Source organism: Solanum verrucosum, unplaced genomic scaffold (genome assembly GCF_900185275.1).
Source record: "Solanum verrucosum unplaced genomic scaffold, falcon-dt-bn FXZP01000187.1, whole genome shotgun sequence".
Classification (NCBI taxonomy): Eukaryota; Viridiplantae; Streptophyta; class Magnoliopsida; order Solanales; family Solanaceae; genus Solanum; species Solanum verrucosum.
Window position 1 is genome coordinate 237583 of NW_026020413.1, and position 15405 is coordinate 252987.

General features: G+C 29.8%; 1 pseudogene; it reads right to left on the reverse strand.

Annotated features, from left to right (window-relative positions):
• Window positions 1-1355: 1355 nt before the first annotated feature.
• On the reverse strand, window positions 1356-3876 carry LOC125840766 (heat shock 70 kDa protein 4-like; annotated as a pseudogene).
• Between the last annotated feature and the right edge of the window lie 11529 nt (window positions 3877-15405).

Sequence of the window (15405 nt, forward strand, 5' to 3'; positions counted from 1 at the left end):
GTGAAAATTATTCATACAAAAATAATTATTACTGATAGTAAAACTTTGTTAAAAAACTTAATGATTAAGATCTTCTCAAACCAAATAAGTGGTTTGATCCTCATATAAACAAATACACTTAATGACGTATGTTGGATTCTATGCAGTTTGATGATTGACAAAGTAATATGAAATGTGTAAGTCAACCTGATTCATAAATACACCGTGTCAAGGAGCTGAATATGTAGCAAGATCACTAAATAATAAAGACAAGTGTGCAATAATCAAAGGAATGGATGATAGTTTCGTGATAAACTTAAGGAAACAAACATGTGTTGAATTGAAGAGTTGGAGTTCGATACGACACAAAAGAATCAATGACTTTGATTTGAAGAGAGATTCTAAAGAGGCAAGGAGTTTGATTTGAAGTAGAACTTTAAGTCAAGAGAGTTTGCGTGAATATGGAGTTTGAATTGATGAACAACTCTCTAAAAGTTGTTCTTAAATAGAAGTGAAGTCATTCATAATACTAGTGCACTTGCCGAGAAAAAAAGGCAATTAAAAAATTAACTTCGCAAGTGCTACCAAAAGATTGAAGGAATACATTGAAGAACCAAGCCCTATTATATAGTTTATGTATTAGAAGTTTTTCTTTGAGTGGTAATGTTGATGTAATCCTAGTTTAGTGAGTTCTAAACTAAATTAGGGGTGTTGTCTTTAAGTTGGAATAACTTGAACACTTGGGAACACATACCATGATAGGTTTGTGTAGAATTTCAGAAATTATAGTTAGTTTCTAGGATTGCAAGAGTTTTAATTTGAACTCATAACTTAAAGTTTAGGAATTAGAGTTAGTTCGTAAGATTGCAAGAGTTGTAATCTGAATTATGTTGATGCTCATTGATTCAGTGAAGTTGGGGTTAAATCTGGTAAGGTACAGGTTGTGATTTCTTACATCTTTTGGAGTTGGGTGTTCCCCACGAAAAAGTATTGTGTTCTTTACTTATTGTTCTTAATGCTTCGTTGGAACATATTAGGCAACTTGTTTCACTCGTAGGCTAATCAAGAGTAAATCACTAAGTCGTGTGAAATATATGCGTAAGATTTGAATCATACAGATTCAGACCTTTATTAAGTGCAAAGAAATAAGGTTTTATACAACAACATACCCAATGTTGAAACCGACTTATATTGCTCCATTAAAGCAACTGACTTACTGTAACTTGCCATTGGCAGCTCGAAATTGATGGCGTAGAACTATGAAGAATGAACATCACCAGTTTGAAAACGAAACGAAAAAAACAAATAAACCTACCTACCTACCTATGTTAAACTACACTAATAGAAAGAAAAGAAAAAGATGTTCTATATATCACTTAATCCATCTCCTCAATCTTGGGACCTGCCCCACCACCACCACCAGCCATAGGTGCACCTCAAGCACCTTGGTACATCTTGGCAATTAGTGGATTGCATATGCCTTCAACCTCCATCTTATCCTCAAACTCATCAGCTTCTGCAAGTTGGTTGCTTTCAAGCCAACTTTCCCTCTATTTTTTTCTTGTGTTCTTCATCATCTGCCTTGTACTTCTCAGTATCCTGGACCATCTTCTCAATCTCATCCTTCGACAGCCTACCTTTGTCATTCGTAATTGTAATTTTTTTCCTCTGTCCGGTGGTATTGTCCTCGGCGGAAACATTTAAGATGCCATTGGCATCAATGTCAAAGCAGACAGTTATCTGAAGAATACCCCTTGGTGCAGGAGGTATACCAGAGAGCTCAAATTTACCCAACAAGTTGTTGTCTTTTGTCCTTGCTCTCTCTCCCTCGTAAACCTGAATTAACTCTCCAGATTGGTTATCAGAATAAGTTGAGAATATCTTCTTTCTCTTTGCAGGAATGGTGGTGTTCCTTGGAATCAGGACAGTCATAAGTCCTCCAGCAGTTTCGAGTCCTAGCGATAAAGGGGTGACATCCAAAAGGCGCAAATCTTTAACTTTCTCATTACCCTCTCCACTAAGAATGGCAGCTTGCACAGCAGCGCCGTAAGCAATAGCTTCGTCGGGGTTGATGCTCTTGCAAAGCTCCTTCCCGTTAAAGAAGTTCTGCAACAGCTCCTGCACCTTGGGAATTCTAGTTGATCCACCAACAAGAACGATTTCATGGACACTGTCCTTGTCCACTCTAGCATCCCTCAAACATTTCTCAATTGGATCCACACACTTCTTGAAGAGTTCCATGTTCAACTCCTCAAATTTGGCACGCGTGATGCTGGATTTGAAGTCAATTCCCTCATATAGTGAATCAATTTCAACAGTTGCCTGTTCGGTTGAAGAAAGAGTTCTCTTCGCCCTCTCGCAAGCTGTCCTCAATTTTCTTAAGGATCTAGGATTACTTGTTAAGTCCTTCCTATGCTTTCTCTTGAAATCCAGGACAAACTGACCGACCAATTTCTGGTCAAAATCTTCTCCTCCAAGATGAGTATCTCCTGTTGTAGATTTGACCTCAAAAATTCCCTCTTCAATAGTGAGGAGGGAGACATCAAAAGTACCACCACCAAGATCAAAGATAAGCACATTCTTCTCACCTACACTGCTAGCTTTTTTATCCAGACCATAAGCAATGGCAGCAGCCGTAGGCTCATTGATAATACGTGTGACATTTAGACCAGCAATGACACCAGCATCCTTAGTAGCCTGACGTTGCGAGTCATTGAAGTATGCAGGTACAGTTACCACAGCATTCTTTACAGTTGATCCAAGGAAAGCCTCAGCAATTTCCTTCATCTTTGTAAGCACCATAGATGAGATTTCTTCAGGAGAAAAGTTCTTCTCTTCACCCTTGAAGTTTACACCAATCATTGGCTTGTCATCAGGTCCAGTAATAACTTTAAATGGCCACAATTTCATGTCACTCTGTACAGTAGGATCAGTAATCCTCCTCCCGATAAGGCGCTTCACATCTGCCAATGTGCCAGGTGCAATTAGCTATATTTTATCCACAAACTAATCTCTTTCCAATTTCACTCATCAAGAATCATATTGACTAAATTTTTTTGTAATGTTTCTTTTATTCGGCTTTAATAAAATTATGATATTCGAAAAGTAGGCAAAAAAAAGCCCTATAACAACACAAAATCTCTCTATAAACGATCTAAAACGGAAACTGATGTTATACTAATATATGAACTGCAAGATTAGCAGAACAGACTTAACTGATCTCATATTCATACTGCACGCAGTATTGCTATATATCATTCCAAACTTGTTCAGCACATTTAGCTTATTGAGAACAGTTTGGATGAAATTTGAGAGTTAAATCAACTAATTTACTAATTTTAGACATTCAAAAATTACACGAAAAACTAGTATTGAAGAAACGATCCAAGACAAAACTGATTTCATTCTCATACTGCATGCTATGTATACAAACTAATCTCTCTGTTGAAAGTTGCTACACACTTTCCGTTTTACCGAAAATCAATTTGATTAATTTTCGAAGCTAAATTTAACAAGATAATTCATTTTTGGTCTATATGAAATGATCTAATGTCAAAACTGATACACACACTCGTCTTGCATGAGCAGTAATTTCAGCACAAAAATCAACCTGATTCTGCAAACATATATAAATCATTCGACAAATACATCATAAAAATTGAGATTGATAGGTGAGAGCTTACTGAAAACAGTGTTTGTAGCGTTTTCGCCGGCCTGATTCATAGCGGAGTCACCAATGAGACGCTCGGTGTCAGTGAAAGCAACGAAAGACGGCGTCGTACGATTGCCTTGGTCATTTGCGATGATCTCTACATGATCATCCTGCCAAATGCCGACGCAGGAGTACGTCGTTCCGAGATCGATCCCGATCGCCGGACCTTCTCCTTTTCCGGCCATTACTGAAACAGAAACAGAAAGCTACGTTAACGTTTTCGCTAATTGGGCTCAATATATAATGGGTTTGGGCCTAAGCTAAAATACCCGTGTTTATTGGATCTTTGGTCTGGACCAAACTTCCTTAGTTATCGGTGACTTGGTCTAATAGTTGATTCCAGTGACGAATTTATGTGTAAAAAAACGATTAAATTCGATAAAGGAAAAATCCTTTTGGTCAGAAAATTTGGTCAGAATGATATTTTATCTATGTTATTTTATCTTTTTAAATATTTTTACCCTTTTAATTTTAATGCATTTTAACTAAAAAATGAAAAAAAAATCAGTTTATTTTAAAATTAAAAAAATATTATAATTTTTTAAATTTTCTGGCCAAATTTTCTGGTCATTTAGCACTTCCCTTTATAAAATATACTCCCTTTTTCTCAATTTACGTAGCATTTTTCATTTTTGCAAGAGTCAAAACAATTTAAGTTTGACCGGCGATTTATGCATTGAATATTCAATCTTTTTTAAATAAAATTTATATATTTGTAAACTACATAAAAAGTACTATAAGTCACAATAATTGGCAATTCAAAATAATTAAAAGATATATGAAAAATTTACGGTCAAAGATAGACTTGTTTGAATCTCGAAATTCGAAATGTGCAACATAAATTGGGACGAAGGGAGTACCTAGTATCATCTTAAGGTATTTTTTTTTTTGTTTTTCATTCGGTGTCCAGTATCGATATTGGAGCTCGACTAAATTAGAACTCGCGTCGAAAAAGTCCTACATTAGGGATAAAACGCTTCTTAACAAACTCGACTCTATATCTGGAGGATTTAAACCCAAGACTCTGATTAAGAATGAAGGAGACAAGGAGTAGTACACAAGTTTGAGCATTAGTCTCTGAGGGATGAAACCCCAATCGTTTCACATTCATCTTCTTTTTCTTTTTGTAATAAAAATATAGATAAATAAATAATACGCAGTACAATGAGTATATTTTTTGTTTTTCACTGTAAAATTTTACATCTAACAATAATGGTGCACTCGCCTTTTTGAAATTTTAGATTTGTCATTGGTTGATTTACGCAAATATTGATATTTTAGGTCACTATTTAGATTTTATTCATAATTTTACAAATTGTGCAAATATAATATAATCCTTACAAAATTACTCTCCTATAGACTAATGTTTGTTCATATGTTTTTTAACTTTTCAGATTAAACATTAGATTAGAATAACTTGCCAAATTCTAGATTCATGTAATTTCACATTTTTTTTAATAATTTTTTTTGTTAGTTCGAAAAAATATCTCCAAGGGTTAAAGATTCATAAGTTATGAAAAAAAGTTTTAAGAAGATCATTTATCAAATAGCTTTCTCAAAAAGGAATAACCGGTGAAAATTGCTATGGTCTAAATTCTAATGAATGGAATGTAATGATTTTGTGCTCAAATGGTAAGCACTCATATATGTTTTTACGAGGAAATGATTATTTATGGCTAGTTACAAATTAAATAGATGAAAAGATTTTTTTTATCTTTTATGTATAAAAATAAAAATCGCTTATAAAAAAGACATAAAACTAAAATAAATTCGTGAGGAATTACAAAATCAAATATGTGTTCTAAATCGTTCTCTGGTATCTAAAAGTAACGGATGCATTAGTATTAATATTGGACTATTGGTATACATAGTAGAAAATGCTTCGTAAATTAATGTTCTACTTCGGAAAATCATTTTTCATTTGTTTGGTTTTCTAAATTTATTGTTCCAATTAATACTCACTGATATAAACAAAAAATATTATTTTAATCTTTTAGAATCGAGGTTGGATTCAGGAGGTGGGAATCAAATCTTGGGTTGGAAGTCGAGTCTTGGAATTGGTCAAGGTCATAAATTTAAGTGTGGCAATGATACCGGGATTGGCACTACCGGACCGCACCTACTGAAACCGAATCAAAACCGACGTCATTCGCAAAGAAAACAGAAAACAGCCGGAATCGAAACGGGACCGATACCGGAACTACCGACAATTTTGGTCCTTACCGTCCCGGACCCAACCAGTAATCCGGGATAACAACTACTTTTTTATTTTAAAAAATTAATTAATTATTAATTAAAGTCTAATTTAAAATTAAAATTTTTGAAATATTTCTTTTTAAAAGTCTAACTTAAAATTAATATATTTCAAAATATATAACTTATTATTTTTTATAAAAAATAAGGTTTAAACTCTTAAAGTTTAAATTTCAAACTTTAAAAATTTAAATTTTAAACTTTAAAAGCTTAAAAGTTTAAAATTCAAACTTAAAAATTTAAATGATTAAAAGTTTAAATTTTATATCAAACTTTCAATTTTCAATTTTTTTGACTTTCAAATTATAACTTAAGTTAGAATTTTGAAACATTTGAAAATTGAAATATAATTTTAAAAAATGACTTGTGTTAAATTGAAGACAATAATTTTTTTTTTAAAAAAGGCGAATAACCTATAATTTTATTAATAAAAATTAAATAGTACAATTTGAGTTACAAACATTAGTAGATGACCTAATCTACGCAGCCACTTTCACTACTAAAGAAACAGTGAATACCGACCTCCGGAGGTCGGTATTCCCTGAAATATCGAGCTAAAACCGACATCCCAGCTTAGGTTGGAAAAAGCTTGGTCGCTATTCAATACCGACCTCTGGAGGTCAGTATTTATTGACCTCTCGAGGTCGGTTTTTATTTTATGTTGAAATATTCATTTTTTTAAATTTCGACCTTTGGAGGTTGGTATTTTTATTTTTATAATGTTGAAATTCTGACCTCCGGAGGTCGGTATTTTTACTTTTGTAATGTTGAAATTCTGACCTCCGGAGGTCGGTATTTTTATTTTAGTAATGTTGAAATTCTGACCTCCGGAGGTCGATATTTTTATTTTTGTAATGTTGAAATTCTGACCTTCGGAGGTCGGTATTTTTATTTTTGTAATGTTGAAAATCTGACCTCCGAAGGTCGGTATTTTTATTTTTGTAATGTTGAAATTCTGACCTCCGGAGGTCGGTATTTTTATTTTTGTAATGTTGAAATTTTGACCTCCGGAGGTTAGTATTTTTATTTTTGTAATGTTGAAATTCTGACCTCCGGAGGTCGGTATTTTTATTTTTTAAATTTTGAAATTCTGACCTCCGGAGGTCGATATTTTTATTTTTGTAATGTTGAAATTCTAACCTCTGGAGGTCAGTATTTTTATTTTTTATTTTTGAAATTCCGACCTCCGAAGGTTGGTTTTCTGCTGCAAAACAGGCAGCAAATTGCTGCAATTTTTAATTGCCCACCTGCATATTTATACCAAAACAACCAAAGCCAAATAAAATTCATTCAACCAAAACAACCCAAAGCAAAATAAAATTCATCCAACCAAAACAACCCAAAGCCAAATAAACTTCATCCAACCAAAACAACACAATATTTTCAACATATACATTAAACTATTTCAAAATAAACTTCATCCAACTTCAAAATAAACTAAAATACGATCAAATTAAACAATTCCAAAATTATAGAAGTCTAAAATGTCAAATAGATACAACTACTCCTCATCACCCTCACTCTCCTTATCAGCCTTACCATTCTCATCACCCTCACTTTCCTTATCAAACTTATCATTCTCATCACCCTCCTGATCAGATCCATCACTGCTGGCCGGACATGGAGGAAGAATATTTCCTGATTCAAAAAGAAAAGTTAGTTGGGCCTGAAGCGCTGCATACCTCTTGTTCTCTACCTCCTTTGCTGCCGCAATTTCCTCCTCTCTCTTCTTCTCTCTTTCTTCTCTCTTCTTCTCTCTTTCGGCTACAACAGCAAGCTCGGCATTGAGATAAGCTATCTTACTCTCCATTGCAGATATTGTCTCTCTATCCCCGCCATAAAAGTTTGAGGATGATGAACCACAATACTAAGACTTCTTCTTCTGATACACCTTTTCTGGATAGCCGTAGACTAAACCTCTAATCGGTTCATCAGACACGGACACCTAATCAATCTTGAAGTTAAAAAATCATCAAGTGTCTTTGCATGATTTATAAATCTAGTGACACCTTTTGCGAATTTTGGAATCATACCCGCTCGACCAGGATTGTTTCTATTATACATCCAACTACGATCAGGATCCATCTACACAAACAATAATGATAATTTTAATTCCAACAACTAAATTCACCAACTAAACGACATTATTTATTTTAACTTTTTTAAACAACATTAACTAGTTTAGTTTTGACTTAATTCCAACAACTAAATCCACCAACTAAACGACATTATTTATATTAACTTATTTAAACAACTTAACAACTTTAACTAGTTTAGTTTTGACTTAATTCCAACAACTAAATTCACTAACTAACCCACATTATTTATTTTAACTTATTTAAACAACTTAACAACCTTTTAACGTTAACTAGTTTAGTTTTGACTTAATTCCAACAACTAAATTCACCAACTAAACGACATTATTTATTTTAACTTATTTAAACAACTTAACAACTTTAACTAGTTTAGTTTCGACTTAATTCCAACAACTAAATTCACTAACTAACCCCACATTATTTATTTTAACTTATTTAAACAACTTAACAACTTTTTAACTTTAACTAGTTTAGTTTTGACTTAATTCCAACAACTAAATTCACTAACTAAACGGCATTATTTATTTTAACTTATTTAAACAACTTAACAACTTTTTAACTTTAACTACAATAGTTTTGACTTAATTCCAACAACTAAATTCACTAACTAAACGACATTATTTATTTTAACTTATTTAAACAACTAAACAACTTTAACTAGTTTAGTTTTGACTTAATTCCAACAACTAAATTCACTAACTAACCCACATTATTTATTTTAACTTATTTAAACAACTTTAACTAGTTTAGTTTTGACTTAATTCCAATAACTAAATTCACTAACTAACCCACATTATTTATTTTAAATTATTTAAACAACTTAACAACTTTACCTAGTTTAGTTTTGACTTAATTTCAACAACTAAATTCACTAACTAACCCACATTATTTATTTTAACTTATTTAAACAACATAACAACTTTAACTAGTTTAGTTTTTACTTAATTCCAACAACTAAATTCACTAACTAACCCACATTATTTATTTTAACTTATTTAAACAACTTAACAACTTTTTAACTTTAACTAGTTTAGTTTTGACTTAATTCCAACAACTAAATTCACTAACTAACCCACATTATTTATTTTAACTTATTTAAACAACTTAACAACTTTTTAACTTTAACTAGTTTAGTTTTGACTTAATTCCAACAACTAAATTCACTAACTAACCCACATTATTTATTTTAATGTATTTAAACAACTTAACAACTTTACCTAGTTTAGTTTTGACTTAATTCCAACAACTAAATTCACTAACTAACCCACATTATTTATTTTAACGTATTTAAACAACTTAACAACTTTACCTAGTTTAGTTTTGACTTAATTCCAACAACTAAATTCACTAACTAACCCACATTATTTATTTTAACGTATTTAAACAACTTAACAACTTTACCTAGTTTAGTTTTGACTTAATTCCAACAATTAAATTCACTAACTAACCCACATTATTTATTTTAACTTATTTAAACAACTTAACAACTTTTTAACGTTAACTAGTTTAGTTTTGACTTAATTCCAACAACTAAATTCACTAACTAACCCACATTATTTATATTAACTTATTTAAACAACTTAACAACTTTTTAACGTTAACTAGTTTAGTTTTGACTTAATTCCAACAACTAAATTCACTAACTAAACCACATTATTTATTTTAACTTATTTAAACAACATAACAACTTTTTAACTTTACCTAGAGTTGGTACTTATGCTTAACAAACACATTATTCCTAAATTAAAGCTTAATATCAACACTAGATGGATACAAATCGATCTTGCAAGAAAATCAATTTTGTCATCAATAGGATCAACCAGTGTTGGTACTTATGCTCAACAAATATATTATTTCTAAATTTAAAGCTAAGTGTCAACACTAGATGGACACAAATCGATCTTGCAAGAAAATCAATTTTGTCATCAATAGGATCAACTAGTGTTGGTACTTATGCTCAACAAATATATTATTTCTAAATTTAAAGCTAAGTGTCAACACTAGATGGACACAAATCGATCTTGCAAGAAAATCAATTTTGTCATCAATAGGATCAACTAGTGTTGGTACTTATGCTCAATAAATATATTATTTCTAAATTTAAAGCTAAGTGTCAACACTAGATGGACACAAATTGATCTTGCAAGAAAATCAATTTTGTCATCAATAGGATCAACTAGTGTTGGTACTTATGCTTACCAAATATATTATTTCAAATTAACACTTTACTAACTAGTCCTAAAATCAAATCCCAAAAAATCCCAATTCAACCTCAAATTACATATTCTCAAGTTTAAACTAGTCCTAAAATATAAAAATGTTAATTCTTCACTAACTAACAATGCCTAATTTCTTTTTTAAAAAAACCTTCAAATAAAAATCTTCAATTATTTATACCTAACTAACAATAATCAAATCAAATTAACAATTGAATAACACAACCAACAAACAAAAACAATAATATACTAACAAACAATCAATTATAATCACTAGAATTAAAGTTAAGTATCAATACTAGATGGACACAAAGACATTATTGAAAACAATTGTACTTGAACTTAAGAAATTTAGAAGCACCAACCTTATCTCCAACTTTGATGAAAGAATCAATATAGTCTTGTATCAACCTTTTTACATGTTGAATTTCCTCAGTTGCCTAGCACGAAAAGTTCTTAAATTAGATAAACATAAACTTCATATCCAAGAATATTAGTTATATATATATATATTCAAGTTTTAATAAGTTCAAGTTTCAATTCAAGTTCATATCTAATTTCTAAACTTAATTAGTTATATATTCAAGCTAATTAGTTTCAAGTTCAAGTTCTAATTTCAAGTTGATATTCCTAATTAAGTTCAATTTAAAGTAAATTCAAATTATAATTAATTATAAGTTCTAATTAAGTTGTAATTCAAATTCCTAAAATTCTAAATTCAAACTAGCTAGCTAGTGTCCCACCTTCAACTATTAATTAGTCCTAAAATATCAAATATAATTCAAACTATTAGTCCTAAATTCCAAATTCAAACTAGCCTTAAAATCACAAATTGAAAGTACTCCTAGTATTCAAAAATCAAACTATAGTGCTAAAATCCTAAATTCAAACTATTAGTAGTCCTAAAATCTCAATAATAATTCAAACTAGTTCTACATTCAAAATTCAAACTTGTCTTAAAATAACAAATTAAAACTACCCCTAAAATCCCAAAATCTAACTAGTGCTAAAATCCTAAAAATCCTAAATTAAAATTAGCTAGCTATTCCTAATCCCAAATTCAAACTATTAGTCCTAAAATCTCAATAATAATTCAAACTAACTCAAATAATACCCAAATTCAAACAACTCCTTAATACCCTAATTCAATCTAATCTTACAATTCCAAAATCAAACTAATTAACTCAAGAAATACCGAATTTCAAACAAATCCTAAGATACCCTAATTCAAACTAACCCTAACATTAAAATTTTCAATTCACAATCAACAAACACAAACTAACAATCAAATAATCCCTAATTCAAACTAACAATCAAAAACCCTAAACCATTCACTTACTAACTAACAATCAATAAAACTAAGTATACTAGTACTGTAATTTTGAGATACTTCAACTAAATAGAAACAAAAGTAATATTTTATGGAGGTTCTAAAAATTCACCTTGAGTAAGAAGGTCGGGGATTGTGGCGCGAACTGAGAAAACTGATATGGAGGCGGCACCGGTCGGGATGGAGGCGGCGCCGGTCGGGATGGAGGCAGCGTGACCTTCCTCTGCAGTTGGGTGCGACCAGCAGCTGCGCGCGACCTTCCTCTGTTGCTGCGGTGGTGGCGCCGGTCGGGGATGGTGGTGTGGCGCCGGTCGGGGATGGGCGCCAATGGGGGTGGGTCGGGGGTGGGGAGTGAGACTTCACTTAGGTTTTGAGACTTCACTTAGGAGTGAGACTTGATATTATCATTCTTTTCTTAAGAGAATTGTTTAATTTACCGACCACGGGATGTCGGTATTTTTTAAAATAATTATCTATATTTAAAAATATTGAATAAATACTGACATCGTGAAGTCGATATTATTTAAATAAAATAATAATTTAAATATACCGACCTCTTTAGGTCTGTATTTATTAATTTATTTTAATACAAACTCAGCTCTTGTGGTTGATTTATTAATTAAACATACATACATACATATATATATATATGAAATACATTAAATTTAATTTTATTGATCAACAAAAGTTTATCAATATCAAATTTAATATATAAATCTCCTTGAATTGATCATCGGTATTTCTTTAATTGATAATGTATTTCATATCTAAACCACTAGTATATAAGACTTGATTTGTTGAACTACTCGAGGAGTATATATATATATATATATAATTAAACTACACATCAACAGAAGTTTAATTTAATAAATTTAATTTATCGATCAAGTTAATTTTATAAATTTAATTTTATTGATCAACAAAAGTTTATCAATATCAAATATATATATATATATATAAAATTTAACTACACATCAACAGAAGTTTAATTTAATAAATTTAATTTAACGATCAAGTTAATTTTATAAATTTAATTTTATTGATCAACAAAAGTTTATCAATATATATATATATATATATAATTTAACTACACATCAACAGAAGTTTAATTTAATAAATTTAATTTATCGATCAAGTTAATTTTATAAATTTAAATTATATAACTCCTAATTATATAAATTTAATTTTATTGATCAACAAAAGTTTATCAATATCAAATTTAATATATAAATCTCCTTGAATTGATTATCGGTATTTCTTTAATTGATAATGTATTTCATATCTAAACCACTAGTATATAAGACTTGATTTGTTGAACTACTCGAGGAGTATATATATATATATATATATATAAAATTAAACTACACATCAACAGAAGTTTAATTTAATAAATTTAATTTATTGATCAAGTTAATTTTATAAATTTAATTTTATTGATCAACAAAAGTTTATCAATATCAAATATATATATATAAAATTTAACTACACATCAACAGAAGTTTAATTTAATAAATTTAATTTAACGATCAAGTTAATTTTATAAATTTAATTTTATTGATCAACAAAAGTTTATCAATATATATATATATAATTTAACTACACATCAACAGAAGTTTAATTTAATAAATTTAATTTATCGATCAAGTTAATTTTATAAATTTAAATTATATAACTCCTAATTATATAAATTTAATTTTATTGATCAACAAAAGTTTATCAATATCAAATTTAATATATAAATCTCCTTGAATTGATCATCGGTATTTCTTTAATTGATAATGTATTTCATATCTAAACCACTAGTATATAAGACTTGAATTGTTAAACTACTCGAGGAGTATATAATTAATCACCGTATTTCATACTCCGATAAAGTATCGTTTACATGTCATCATAATTAGAAGGTGATCACTACACTTAACATCCATTCAATTAGATCGAACGTATATAATAATATTATCTCGCACGCATTTCATACTCGAATGGATTATATGTTAGCTCTTCACCTCTACATCATGACATCAGATATTAAGTTCATGATTAGACGACAGACTAATATAATTTGTACATTACTCTAGAAATATAAGTATAATTATCTCCTAATTCATATCAACGTAGTTTCATACTCTAAATATGGATTATAGATATTTTTTTATTTATTCCACGAATTCTAACTTTTTATTTATAAAAGTATACAAAATTGTTACACTTTTTGAACAATTAATTGTAGGTGTAAAATGAAATTTTAGTATTATATACAATAGCAAAATTATGATTATTAATAGGAATATTTTAAACAAACCGACCTCCAGATGTCGCTTTTATTAAAAGTAATTAGATTTAATAAAAAATACCGACGTCATGAGGTCGGTATCACATTAAAAAGTAATCATGTTAATTCAATAATATTGACATCAGAAGGTCGGTATTTTATATTAAATTATATTTTAACTTGTATAAAACCGTCATTCGGAAGACGATTTATTTAAAGTTAATTGAAAATATTAAATTATTACATACTATTTAATTTTACCGACTTCCGAAAGTCGGTATTATAATTTTTTTGTTTTTTATGTTACACAAAATCGTCGTCCGGAAGACGATTTAAATAAAATTAAATCAAAATATTTCTCAATTTTATTTTTTATATTTAATTGAGAAAATAATACCAACATCAAGAGGTCGGTTTTTATTGTAAGTCATTTTTTGGGAAAAATTCCGACCTCCTGAGGCGGAATTTGGTTTTCCCGCTTTATTTTGCATAAAAACCGACTACTTGTTGTTGGTTTTCATATCAATATAATTTCATAGTATACAAAATGAACAACAAACCGACCTCCGGATGTCGCTTTTAAAAGTAATAGATGAAATAAAAATACCGACCTCCGAATGTCGCTTTTAAAAGTAATAGATGAAATAAAAATACCAACCTCCGGATGTTGCTTTTAAAAGTAATAGATGAAATAAAAATATCGACTTCCGGATGTCACTTTAATTAACAGTAATTAGAAATTTAATTACATACTATTTAATTTTACCGACATTCGGAAGTCGGTATTATAACCGACATCAAGAAGTCGATTTTTATGCAAAATAACCAAATTCCGACCTATGGAGGTCGGAATTTTTCCCAGAAATAAAAACCGACCTCTTGATGTCGGTATTATTTTCTCAATTAAATATAAAAAATACCGACCTCATGAGGTCGGTATTGTATATTAATTTATTTTTACATACTATTTAATTTTACCGACATACGGAAGTCGGTATTATTTGTTTTTTATATTTAATAGAGATTTATTTGTTTAATACCGACATCAAGAGGTCGGTTTTTATTGTAATTCATTTTTTCCGGAAAAAATTTCGACCTCCAGAGGTCGGAATTTGGTTTTCCCGATTTATTTTGCATAAAAATCGACTACTTGTAAATACCGACCTCCGGAGGTCGGAAATTTTTAGGTCGGTATTCACTGTTTTGTTAGTAGTGTTTCTAGAAAGGTTCTGTTTTTTTAGTAGCGTTTCTAGAAAGGGTTCTGTTTTTTTAGTAGCGTTTCTAGAAAGGGTTCAAAATATATAACTTATTATTTAAAAAAAAAAAAAGATTTAAACTCTTAAAGTTTAAATTTCAAACTTTAAAAATTTAAATTTTAAACTTTAAAAGCTTAAAAGTTTAAATTTCAAACTTAAAAAGTTTAAATTTTATATCAAATTTTCAATTTTTTTACCTTCAAATTATAACTTAAAGTTAGAACTTTGAAACATTTGAAAATTGAAATATAATTTTAAAAAATGACGTGTTAAATTGAAGACAATAATTTT